The sequence below is a fragment of the Alligator mississippiensis genome, chromosome 2, assembly GCF_030867095.1.
Source record: "Alligator mississippiensis isolate rAllMis1 chromosome 2, rAllMis1, whole genome shotgun sequence".
NCBI lineage: Eukaryota > Metazoa > Chordata > Crocodylia > Alligatoridae > Alligator > Alligator mississippiensis.
Window position 1 is genome coordinate 7,596,099 of NC_081825.1, and position 13,092 is coordinate 7,609,190.

Below are 13,092 nucleotides of genomic sequence, written 5' to 3' on the forward strand. Positions count from 1 at the left end.
CTCTGAGGTCCCTTCCAGCCCAACTTCTCTAGGCAAGGTTTGGCCACAAGCTGCAGCCATGTGTGTAACCTCGTTGCAGGATGAGTGAGCTGTAACCAGGTTCCTTGGCACAGTTAGTGTGTGCGTAGGGTAGCTCCGGTCAGAGGAGTGCCCAAAAGTTTGGATGCTTACCAAGGAATAAGTCAAACCTCTCAAGTCGCTGTGTTGGGCTGGTGTCTTGGGAGAGCTCTGTTGCTTCTGGCTGGAAGCAGAGTGAAATGTTGCATATCTTCTCGGGTTTTAATACGTCTGCCTCGGACGCATTTTAGAGCCAGAAAGTGCAGACTTCGTAACCATAATCCTCTCCCTCGCTGCACAGAGGCTTGGCTCACCGTTTGTGAGAAGGGGCTCAAGGGACGAGCGTGTCTGCAATGTCTTCATCAGACAGGCAGGCGGAAAGCGGGGAATTGCTTCTTAACCCCAAGTTACAGTCTGATCCACAGCCCTATCAAGTCCACGGCACTAGTCTGATCGAGTGAAATGTGAGGGCTTTGCTGGACGAGGAGCTGAGTGCTCAGCGCCTGGTAGGATTTAGCCCGTACAGCGAGCAAGAATTGAAGACAACCCAGGCCCCAAGTCTTTAGCCTCCTCCTCCTCCTCATGCTGCTGGCTGGGTGTATGGTCCCCGTAACCCAGAGGTAACTCCCCATTAGCACTGTAGAGCAGCAAGTGCGGTCCCTTGAATTTAAGTACTGGGTAACTACATGCCTGGCTGCCTCCTTGCTTCCAGGGATGACCTAATGGGTTGGGTGTGGGGGAAGGTAAAAGCCTTCTTTCTTAATAAGGGCTTGTGGGTCTGGCTTGGCAGGGGCTCCGGGTTCCCAGGCGATGCTTCGGTGAACCACAGCCCCAGCGAGGGGAGACGATGCACCTGACTGCCTCTTGGAAAGAAAATCGCTTGCAAGTTGCATTTTTAAAAGAAAAAAACCCAGCAATCTTGTATAATTCAAACACTGCAATTAAAACCGCTTGACTGCAGAGAAGCTGCTATTTATATTCCACCGCAGCGCGGAGGCTGCTCTCAGAAGGCTTACACGACAACACAGCTCTGCTCTGCGCCGCTTGCTTTTGACTAGCTGGCATCTGCACGCCGCAGGTTCAAATCCCTTCCCGGGTCAGCGCTCCGCTGCTGCAAGAATCCTCTCCCTGAACCCGGTCCGTGTAAGCTGAGCTGGCGAGGAGGAGGTGGAGTTGTTTGATCTTAAAGCTGCATGGTGATGGGGAGGCAGGGGCTGAGCAAGGCTGTTGGGGGCAGCCACGGGAAGGGGCCGTGGGGCAGCCCGGCATGCATCGGGTGCTGAGTATGCAGCGTGTCCACCGACTCGTGAGGTCAGATCATCATGACCCTCAGCTGGACAAGGGGGAAAAGGTTCCCCCAGAGTGGTTTCTCTGTCTGCTTCCTCTATTATGATTCACAGAGCTCCCGAGGAAGGGGACAAGCTCAGTCTCAACTGGCAGCCCCTTCTGCGTAAGCTGGCTCTGCTCGGCCTTCGCCGTTTCCTGGCTTTGCAATCCAGTTTGTGATAAGCCTGGACATGCAGCGCGTCCATAGCTCCTCTGATAGCAGGATCTCACACTCCTTCATCATGGGCTGGGGATCCCCCGGCTCTGAAGTGGAAATCCTCCTGCTTGACAGCAAGATTGATGTGCGTCGGCTCAGGGTTTGAACGTGACCGCGGCTTTGGAGTTCCCTCGTGTCTCTACAACGTACGAAGTCGTCTTAGCTTCTTTCCAAATCTGAGCTCTTAAGCACTAAATGAAGAGCAAGCCCGAGGGAATCTTATGTAGTATGATTTATACCTTCCTTCTGGCCCCTTTCTTTCATGTATTACTTTAACTGCATAAAGACCCTTGCATGTCCCTGAGCTCATTCTCATTTACCACTCTTGCATCCTCCTTTTACTACAGCTTTGTTGTCACCTTCATCATCGTCTTCCACCAATGTTAATGAGGCCTGATGTGATGACTTTTTCCATTTGTTGTGATCACGCACACAATGCACTTGAACTACACGAAAAGTATCAGGAAGCAGGTTTTAAATCAAGAGGAGGTCCTTCTTTTTCACAAAGCATGCGATTCCCTTGTGGAACTCACTGCCACAGGGTCTTATAGAGGCTGGTAATTTAATTAGGTTCAAATTCATACAGAATAGGTCCAGGGAGGGTATTTGACATGATAGTAATCTCCAAGATAGGACTTCCCAAGACTGGAAGCTGTAGGGGAAGACAGGCAGGAGACCGGTCAGTCTAGACCTGCATAAAAATTCAGCTCTGCTCCATGCGATAGAGAGACGGGAGATTGACCCCAGGTAAGGGAGCATCTCTTTTGCTCTATGTTTTTATGGCTTTTCTGACTACATTGGTTCCCCTTGTTGGTAGAAATGGACTTAGCTAACAATCCTCAAGATCGGTTTGGCCTCCCAGAGGGGTCTTTTAATCTTTGCATCCTCAGCAGATGAAAGTGGGCTGCAGACCTCTTGCTGAAGGAGGCCTCTGTGACTCTTCTGAGCTTCTGTGAGACCCCTGGTAGCGAGACCTTCCCCCAGTACAAAGATCTTCCCAGTAACCAGAGCACAGTGGGGTCTGGGAGGTAGGTCAGCAAGAAGTGGGAGAAAGCAAGAAGAAGAATAACTTTCTGCAACTTGGGAAAGCAAAAAGACAAGGACACGGGAGGGTGGTTTTAGTTCTGATTAATTAGCTGTGCTTCACGCTTAGAAAGACTGGTAATAGGTGCCTTTGAGAGAGTGCGACAGCAGTATTTTCCCATCTCATCTGCCTGTTATTCTTCATCACAGATGTGCCTTCATTCACCCCTGGGAGGCAGCCACAGCTGGGGCTCAGCCCAGCAGGTTAGATGGTCCAGCTGCATCTTGCTGCCAGCACAATGCAGCCTCTAGCTGGCATAGCACCCCCATACCTTGCTCCCGTGCCACCCCTTGCCTTCAGCATGGAGGCACGGCAGGGGCAGATGGAAATTCGGGGAGGTGCTGTGCGTGGTGGATGGTCCTGGTGGATGTCCCATTGCATGGTTTGTGGCTTCCAGCAGGAATGAATCTGGACCAGCACCAACTGCACAACATCATCCCACAGGAGATCAGGAAGGGCAGGGAGTGAAGAGGAATATTGCATCCCATGCAGGTTGCAAAGGGCTTAACAGGCAGTCGCTCCACACGGTGGATTTGGTTGCCCAGAGAGACTGTAGATACCCCACCCTTGGGGGTTTCTAAGAGTAGGCAGCGCTCAACCTTTGGCCCCCGGGCTGGATCCGGCCTGCAGAGCTGTCCCACACCCAGGTCTGGAAGTCTGGGAGGGAGAGAGCAGCAGCGGTGTAAACTCTGCCACGGCTCCCCTGCTGCCAGATTTCCAGACCTTTGGGGCACCTGTGGGCTGGGTGACATGACCCCACACACCGGATTGTGCCATTGTGCAGGGTCACTTGGCAGCTGGATCCAGTTCAGGATCTGGCCCCATGCCATCGAGCACCACTGGGTTCAACAAACACTGGTCTGGAGTGGCTTAGACTGGGGTTACCCTGCTTCAAGCCAGGAGCTGGACTAGGTGACCTCCTGAGGGCCCTTCCAGCTCTCTCTTTCTACCGTCTGGACCCAGACACTAGGGGTAAGTCTCCAGCCAAAAAACTGCTGTAACCCCAGGTGTCTCAAGCCTTGGTCCTGAAGGTACTCCATCACAACCAAGAAACAAGCACATCCTTTGCTTTCCCAGACTTGGAAAGCAGAAGCTTGTCTGGTCTTGGTAGGCCCAGCAGTGCTACACAGTTAGGTCACGTCCCATCTTCCTGCGCTCACATCTGGATAGCTGCTGCTATGAGACAAGAGCTATTGATGAGATGACTTTGGCCATGGTGCAGCGCTGCTAGAAAGCAGTGATGGGCGAGCAGGTGATAAGCAGGGTCAGTACCTTGGCACGCAGGGTATGCCTACACCTCTCCTGCTGCTGAAAGAATAAGCCCTGCTCTACTTGGCACGCGTCACCCCAGAAATGAGCTTACTGGGACCCACCGAAGTACGAAACCCGAGCCTCGGGCCCAGTGCTGGAGGTGTCCCTCAGCATCCGCACCACCTCATTTCTGGATCGACGCACACAGAGTGGGTGGGTAGGACCTGCTGTCTTGGCACAGCGAGCGATTTCTCTGCTGTCGCAATGTCGACCGACCCAAAAGGATGCGACGGAAATGGCACCGAAGCGCGCCTGCAGAAGCCCCAGGCGTCCGTGATCTGTCTAAACAGACAGACCCATGTCCAGGTTTTGCTGCATGCCGGGTGAGTCTCAGCTCGTGCACTGAGCTGTCAGCACTGCCATCCTTGCCGTGCAGGGAAGAGGCAGGACTCAGCTGCCCTGAATATAAAGAAGGAGCTTTATTGAGGCTGCCAGACGTGAACCGAGTCTGTTGTCCTTGCTGGCTTTCTACCTCCCAGACTCTGTCTCTGCTGTCCAGTGTGGCTGTTTAGCGTGGTCTGGATTAAGCCATCAGGGAAGGCGCTCAGCCCCTGCGGTCATGTCTGCATGGTGACATGCTATCCTGCCATCCAGGCATCCTCCACCCAGCGCGTGAGAGCTGAGCCCACGGTGTCACTAGGGGTTCCTCTGCAGCACGTCTCCCAGACACAGGCTATTTTTACCTCTCTATGTTTTATTCAGGAAGATAAATGGGGACTGACCCTGGATTTACCTCTTGGACTAAAATATTGAGAGAGAAAAGTGTCCTGCTTACTGCCACCCTGGAGAGCTGCTGCGGCAGATGTTGCTTCTGTCTTAGCAGGGGAGCTTGTGAACCGCTTCCCTCTACCACGTGCAGGTTGCAGGTCAATAAAACATGGCACTAACTAATGGATCTGGCGCCGGGGTAGCTGTTCTGTGTTCATTCCTCATCTGGCGTTATAGGTCCTGGGAGAGTCTATACAGCCAAAGGAGTGGAGATACTAAAGCATCTCACACCCTCCGTGTGGGAGGGATATGGGGCTGGCCTGGATGCCATAGCACTGTCAGAGCCAGTGAAAACACAAGGGGAAGCTGCTGTGTTTTCATCTCATTAAATTTTCACATAATTAGCATCCCTGTGCATGCCCCCACCCCGCACCATTTACTGCCAGGATTGCTGTGCTACCGGGAAGTGGGTCTTTCCAAGAGCATTGCTTGATGCATCTGCCAGCGTCTTCTGTATCTGTCGCTGCAAGCAGTGATGGGGTCTCTTGGGGGGATGCTGCTGTTTTGTCTCCTCCATGGTCAAAGACTCCTTCCCCGTTCTCCTCCATCCATGTCTCTGTCTCATTAGGTCTCAGAAGGGAAACCCACGTGTGAAACTACTACCCAGCCACAACCCAAGACTGGCCTGTTCTGGTGTTTTTAAAAAAAATACAGCAACTCAGTCACTCTGTTCCAGCAAACTTCCTTGTGAAGGGTGGAGGATATCGCACCTCTGGAAAAATGGCACCTGTTTCTACATCATCTCAGACAGGTTAAATGAAATGCTATCATTAGCCTGGAGTTAGGCTGAAAAAGGAAAGTTGCCGTAGTGGCCAATACCCCGTTCCAGGTCTGTTGTCAGCTCTTTCCTTAGTTGCATGTAACTTCCTCCACCAAGCTCTTCTTGAGATTGAAATGTTCTTTGTTTGGTCGACATCTGTTCAGAAACTATCCACTAAATTGTTGGCACGGTTTTGAATATATTGAAATGTTGAATATATTCAAAGGTATATTTATATATTAAATATTATTTGAAGATACAGCATTCTCCAGATGTCAGGCTTGGCTTCTTTTCCAGATCTCAGCGCACTTCAAAAAAAAGAAGACAAAGAAGAAGAGTTATGAGTTAAAGAAAATCGTAGGATGTTATAGATGTTTTCTGATTCTAAATCAGACCTTAAAGCTGGTGCCTTCCTATAAATATAAATGCCCAAATCAAGAACTGCAGGTGTGAAGGTTAAACCCACTGATGTTAGAAAGCTCCTGTGCTGAAGTCCTTACAAAGAAATCAGTCAGCAGTCATTTCAGATTCAAGGCAAATCTTTTGGCAAACTAAGTAATTGCACTTTGATTTTAACCATTGATGAGTGACCCAAAATTGTTCAGCCCTTTCCAATGAGCTTACACTGGGCTATATTTATAGGAATGATATCAGTCGATCACATGCACGCTATATAACTCCTAGAAAGCATTGCAGAATGCATTTTGTGTGGGAGATGCGATGCACAGTACAGCAATACATAAGGGTGGCAGTTATAGGATGTGGGTGTTGGTTGGGGGGTGATATGAGCCATTACTTATGGGGCTTCAGACCAGGCCTTTCAGAAGTGCTTCGTGGATGTGGGTGTTTGGCTCCCAAAGGGCAGGTGCTTTCTGAAAAAGAGACCTCTCCTTTTTTTTTTTTCCAAGGGGTCTCTAATGAAGTTCCCCAGAGCTGAGTCACCCAAACTCACACTGGAAAATCCAGACCTTTGTTCTTTTCCGGGATTTTTTATTGCATTTGTAGGGAAGAGACTAAACAACAAAATCCTGAGCCAGCCTGGTTCCCTTCTGTGACCAGGTCCTGTGCAGGGTGGGAGAGTGGTAGATGCAGTGCACCTTAGCAGGTCTTTAATCTCTGTCTCTTCATTAGTAAGTTAAAGAAATACAGTCTAGAGGACACTACTGTGAGGTTGGGTACACTATTGTGCTCAGAGAGTAGTCATCAAGGGCTCAATATCAAACTGGTGGTATCAAAGTGGGGTTCCCCAGGGGTCTTCTCTGGGTCTGGCACTGCTCAGCATGTTCATTATGAATGAGAGGATAGGACTGAATGCATATCCAGTAAATTTGCAGAGGATACCACGCGGGGTGTGATAGCAGACCCTTTGGAGGGTAGGATTAAAAATGACCTTGATAATTCAGAGAAGCTGTCTGAATTAAACGGGGTGAAATTCCATAAGGGCAAGTTAATAATCCTGTGCTTAGGTAGAAACAGTCCAATGCACAAATGCAAACTGGGGAACTGTCTAGGGTCGGAGGCCTGCAACAAGGATCCCAGGGTATGGTAGACGGCAAGTCAACAGAGTAGTATTGTGGCAAATAGAAATGTGAATAGCATCCAGGGGTGCATTAACAGAAGTGTCACTTCCAGATCAGGGGAAGTGAATTTTCCATCCTATTTAGCCTCGCTTGGAATACTGCACCCAGTTTTGGGCACCACGGTTGTGGAAAGATGTGAAAACTTGGGAGGAGTCCAACAAAAAGCAAAAAAAACGATTGGAGGTTTAGGAAACAGGACTTGCAAGGAAAGGTTGGGAGAGCTGGTGTTATTTAGCCTGGAGAAGAGAACAGAAGAGCGAGCAGAGATGTGATGACAGTCTGCCAATCCGTAACAGGTGGCTGGTTACATCGAGGGTGGTGATAGACCCCGGTGCTGTATGAGCCTTTAAAAAGGCTGTGGGGTGCCATGGTATATTAGCATTGTTAGATCTGCAAACACCTACACGTGATGCACACGATAAACCCAGGGATTTCAAATAGGAAACCAGAGTGTCCAAAGCATTCAGTCTTTCTGAGTCCTTTGCAGCGTGAGAATTGCTCTATTTTTTTCTTCCGTCATTGAAAAGTGGCTGCGCCCCATCCTTGAAATGAGGGAGGGGGAGTGCCACTAAACTCAGAAAGGTTACAGAGGGGCTGCCCTGTGTTTCAAAAAGTCGAGAACGGCTGCGACAGGCTATTCTCTGCGGCCGCAGGGGAACGGGACAAAGCTGCAGCAAGGGAAACTTAGGCTGGCTATTAAGAAAAATGTTCTCCCTCTGAGGGTGGTCCAGCACTGGAACAGGTGCCTAGAGACGTTGTGAAATCTCCATCCCTGGAAGCGTTTTGGAGCAGGTTAGATGGAGACGCGGCTGAGCTGATCCTGCCTTGTGCGGGGGGTTGCACTAGGTGACTTCCTGAGCCCTGTTTTCCTGCGTGGCTGTGATTCTCCGGTGCAGGAGAGAAGGCCGGGGGGACGCGATGTGCCTGGGCTGTACTAAGCAGGATTTTACCTTGGCTTTGCAAGCTTTCTGCCTGCCAGGGAAGAGTTAATGGGACTTCAGGGCGTGAAGAGCCTGCTGGCTTTAGCCAATCAGGCCTGCAGAGGTGCAGCTCTGCCCCACTACTGGCAACAGGTGATTTCTTGTTTACAGCAGGTATTTCTGCGAGTCCCTGCAGGCAGGGAGCAGGTCGAAGCCACCCCGCAGCCCTGCAAGCAGAGCATGGGAGGAAGGGCTCTGCATCCCAGAGGTAATGCCCACCTGGCTCCTCGTCCCCAAAAAGCCTTGTCGGCTCCAGGCTGGGGATGGTGCAGCAAAGGTGCTTCTTTGCAAGAGCCCATACAGGTCCGGGAGCATGGCCATGGGTCCAGGGAGTTATAACAGCCCAGCACGCAGGGAGAGCATCTATGCAGCCAGGCAGGGGGTCAGAGCAAGCCAAGTTATGCCGGGATTAGCCGCTGGCTTCCTGTGCTGTTTGCAGCAAAGTTGTCCTCCCCCCACACTTAATTCCTTCCTCCCAAATGCTGCTTGTGCAGACCCCCAGTGCCTGCATCAAAAGCAGCTAGAAGCGTAGGCATGATCGTCGTGCCGTCTTTTATTTGCCTTTCGTGCCTGTATTGTTTGTTCGGTGGTGCCGTGTGCTGGCGCTGGCTTTCCACCCCTGAGCTGACTGCTTTGGAGAGGTGGCGGGGGGTGTTGGGGGGGAGTTTGCACGGCAGTGACCTGGTAGCATGCAAGTCCCCCCCTTGTCCTCTGCTAGTTGAGACTCAGAGCTACTCTACTGCATGCAGAGGGCCTGGGCGGCGAATGGGGAATCCTCCTGAGCTCCAACAGCAAAGGGATTGCCCTTCTGGAGAAGCAGGGGCTGCCTCTGGGATGTGGGAGTGGTGTTTTGGGGAGCAAAACTGTTCGACTTCCCGCAGGCAAAGAGGACTTTTTGGGGGTGATATCTTTTATTGGACCAACTGCATGGTTGGGATGCAGTTGGACAAGCCTCGTCTCTCGCATGGCTAGCGCACTTTAACACTACCCAATTGCCATGGAGAAGTTAATCTGCAGGAAAGTACTGTGGGGCAAGTCAGCTTGAAAGCATTGAACAAGACTGAGTTAAGGCTCCTTGGGTCTTGCCTTAGTTTGCAGTGTGCTTGTCGTCCCTCCTAGCATTAGATACGTGAGCAATCGGTGGAAGATAGGTAAGCAATCCACGGTCAGAACAGCAAAGTCCAGGGAGCTATGCTGGGATTAGCTTTGCCCTCAAGTGGGGGTCACTCCTTCAGTCTTCCTCCCACGCACATGCCTTCATCTCACCTTTGTTCATTTGCACAGCGCTTAACACAATGGGCTGCTGGTCCGTGTCTTGGAGCCGATCCCCATACAAAGGATGCAAAGGTATACTATTTATGACAGCCGGATTGGTAAAGCAGCAGAGACCTGGCCTAATCGTCCAGCCAGGCCTCTCCCACACAGGGAGGGGCAAAAGGGAAATGGATAACTAGCATATTTCCAGTGCCAGCAAAAGTGCTCGAAGCGGGTGCTGTATGCCTGCCCTTGAAATTCCTCCTACCGAGTTAATTATAAATCTCAGGTGGATTCACAATCGGGAGTCATTAATGCGCTGGTATGAGAGGCCACGGCAGGTCCACCTGAAAGCGGATAGGGTTTGTAAACAGCCTTCTTGGGCTTTTTTTGTCCCAGTCCCCCACCCTTTCCCACGCAAATGTTTCGGAGCCTGGCGGTGGCATTGCCTTCTTGCCAGGCATCTGGGGGAGGGAGGGGGCTGGCCTGTTTTCGGCCTCAGGTGCAGCCAGACAGGAGCGCTTACCCCCTTTCATGCCAGCTGAGGACCTGGCCCGTGCACTGCAGAAGAGTTTCGTGGCTCCCTCCTGGGTTTAGCAGTCAGACGTGGCCTTGCCACCCAAAGCCATCCTTTTGAGGAATGCAAAACCCACCTGGAAGCCATAGGACTAGGGCAATTCCAGGCCATTCATTGCCTTCTGTGTCTTGCGGTCTCATGCATGAGCTGAAGGCAAGTCCTCAGCCAGTTTAAGCCCCCAGGAGCATTAGGATCAGCTGCTGCTCCTCTGTTTGTACAGCACCTAGCACAGGGATCAGCAGTGTTTTGGGGAAGAGGATGACGGCGCAGTTCTGTCTGCATTTCAAGCCTGGGATCCCCCGTGGCATCAGAGGCTTGTATTATCTAACAGAGAAGGGCCTGTCAGCAGGCGCTGGGCAAGGGGCTTAAAGCAAGCCCCAGAGCAGAGGAAAATGTAAGGCTTGGTGCTGGAGGATCCTCAGCTCACAGGAGCTGCCCAGCCCCTCCTCAGAAAGCAACCAGAGGCCCACCTCCAAACACCCTGAGCGTTCGAGTCGTCTAGACCCAACGTCCAGCTACAGGCTTGACGCATCTGGGAGCAAAGCAATTCCCAGCTGTGCGCGTGGCTGTGGCTGTGACGTGTCATGAATGCGTTTGGATGGGGAGGGATGCTGCCACCCAGGGCTGGCCACGTGGGACGACCCTGTGGCCTTTCTGCCTGGTGTGTCTGATGTGCATGAGCCCATCCGTCAAGTCTGCAGGAAGCAGAGTGGTACCAGTAGGAGCTGGGTGTGGAAGGATGGCACGTGGCAGTCGGGTACTATGGCCAGCAAAGTTCAGTCTGCTCCCTGACCCTGCAAGTCAGAAGGCAGGACACGAGACTAACTCCTCGTGGGAGGTGTTGGGCGAGCATTTCCCTCGCAGCTCGCCTCTGCCTGGCATGGAAAAGAGGACAGGCGGTAGTATCACAGACTGGGGTAATAGCAGGAATCTGGCCTTTAATCTCCAGTGTCATTTAGGGCAGCCCCTAGGATGCTTTATCATGGCAGTGTGTCCTGGCAGACCCTACCGTAGCAGGCAGTGCACAGAGCGAAGCTCCCGGTGCCCCCCGACACCGGGGGGTGGGAGATGATGGAAGCGGGTGGCTCAGAAGCAGACTCGGGCAGGTTTGCGTCAGCACAGAGTCCCTCTGCCAGGGGAATTTTCCACTGCCTGTTTGCAGCCAGCATCCGGCTCCTTTGTGCTACCTGTGAGGCACCAAGGGCCCGATCATAACGGGGAATCTGGCCTTTAAGGCTTATCTAACCTGTTCTTCAACATTGCAGGCGAGGGCTGTTTAATAGCAACACGTCGCTCATCTGTGGCATTGCCACCGCATGCTCTGCCAAGAGGCCACGGGTCGCCCTGTCTCGCGACTCGGCGAGCTGTGCAGTAGCATTTCTCAGACACCCCAAGAATCCTGCTCTTTATTTTAAGAAAGTTTCTTACTGTTTGCACCACCGCATTAGGGTTTTTAGGGGCAAAAAAGTGGGCCTTGAAGGTTCGCATACCAGAAAGCATCTATAAAGTGGACTCCTTTAAGAAGCGTGTGCATCTTGCTGGGATCCTTCGACCCTAGCTGACTTCCTGCCCCTGGGGCAGGGGGCTGGACTCGATGATCTCCCGAGGTCCTTCCCAGCCCTGATGTCTATGAAATCTATGAAACCCCTCCCAAATTATACTGTCATTATTGCAAGCCTCTCGTGAGCGTTTGGGATCCAACCCCTGGGTGTGACGGGTGTCTTGGCAGGCTGGCTGGCTAGGACAGACTGTTGGGGTCGTCGGGTTTACCCCGTGGCTGAATGTCCCAGGCTTTGACCCCCATCCAGACAGGTTGGGGGGAGAGGGGTGGCGACAACTACTTACCGACACAGCTTGAATTGTGGTTAGCTCAGGTTGGAGGGACAGACTACCAAAGGGACAGTGGGTTGCTGGGGTGGCACTACCTAGTTCATCTCCTGCCCTTGCTCTGGGCTCCACCACAGAAGGATTTTCTGGGTGAAATTAAGAGGAAATGGGGGAGTTAAGTTGGGGGTCCATTTGCTCCAATTTCACTGGAGATGCTCTGGGTTCCTCTGGTGTAAAGGAGGTGCAAGGCTATAGGAATCCACAGCGGTGGTCTTGCTGAGTCCTTTGCGACAGAAAGAACTGCTCTATTATTTTTCTGTTGTCAAAAGAAAATGAAAACTAAGAGCTGGCATTTTCTGAGGGTGTCGTGGGTCTATCCCGGGGTGCCGCAAACCTAAAAAGATCGATAACCACTGCTGTCGACCGTAGATAGGCTGTGGCACCCATCTCGGCAGCAACCTTTTCCCTTGAAACGTGTTGCTCCCCTCCAGCATTTAGGAGGCTCCTAGAATAAAATTCCTATAGGACTTCAGCCCTGCAGACGTTTGCTCCTGCAACGTGGGGTTTGCACAAGGATCCCTTTGCTATCCTGCTTCCTCCGTTCAGTCCTCTGGGCCGGGCTGTTCTCTTACAGAAGCCATTCAAGGCCACAGCAGTGCTTTGCTAGATTTTTTTTCCCCTGCCTTAAGAACTGGGGGCTGGGGTTTGATGTTGTGAGCTGAGCACTCGGAGCTGGTAGGGTGTCCCAGGGGACTGAGCCAAGGTCGGTAGCTGCGGTTGAGATCCCCTCCCAGGGGTGTTGGATTGGGCCCAGGCTTAGCACTGGTGAGCAAGACAGGAAAACGCCAAGGATTCCCACCGCTTGCGTCCGAGCGACTTCTGTGATTAACGCCTTGAGCGCAGGTAACCGAAAGCCACCCTTAGCCCTTGCAGGAGTGAAGCCTGGCTTGTTTAGGCTTCCCAGGAAGGCTAGAGGTTCAGGGTGCCAACCAAGCAAGAAACAGGCCTGTCCTGAAGAACCCGTGGCTTAGAGAGACAAAAGATGGAGAGACAAGTGTCTCATTTGCAGTAACACAGGAGAGCCAGGCATGCAACCCAGGGCTCTGACTCCCAGTCTAGTGCTGCAGTGTCTGCGTGACACCGGTGCTGATAGGGTCCCAGTTACGATGCTGGAGAGAGTACTGGGATTGGATGGATGGGTGGATGGATGGGTGGATGGATGGGTGGATGGATGGATGGAAGAGCAGCAGTTGGAAGATGTGGGCTGAGAGCTTGCTGTCACTGTCCAGCAGTGCCGCGCTGCTGTCTGGCAGGTGCAGCCGATGCCCGAGTCTGCAGTGAGATGTGAGCT

At 52.2% G+C, this 13,092-nt stretch overlaps 1 protein-coding gene across 6 annotated transcripts in view; it reads left to right on the forward strand.

Moving 5' to 3' along the window:
* The window catches only part of LZTS3 (leucine zipper tumor suppressor family member 3), a 113,987-nt gene that overhangs the window by 64,015 nt on the left and 36,880 nt on the right, over positions 1-13,092 (forward strand). Inside the window, exon 1 of one of the 6 annotated variants that reach the window (XM_014597111.3) lies at positions 8,189-8,291. The exons of 3 other annotated variants lie outside the window; for them this stretch is intronic. The gene's annotated coding sequence lies outside the window, so the exon portion shown is untranslated. Of the gene's footprint in view, positions 1-8,188; positions 8,292-13,092 lie in introns of those variants that run through there. 2 more of the 6 variants (XM_006277946.4, XM_019495626.2) reach the window with 2 other exon arrangements.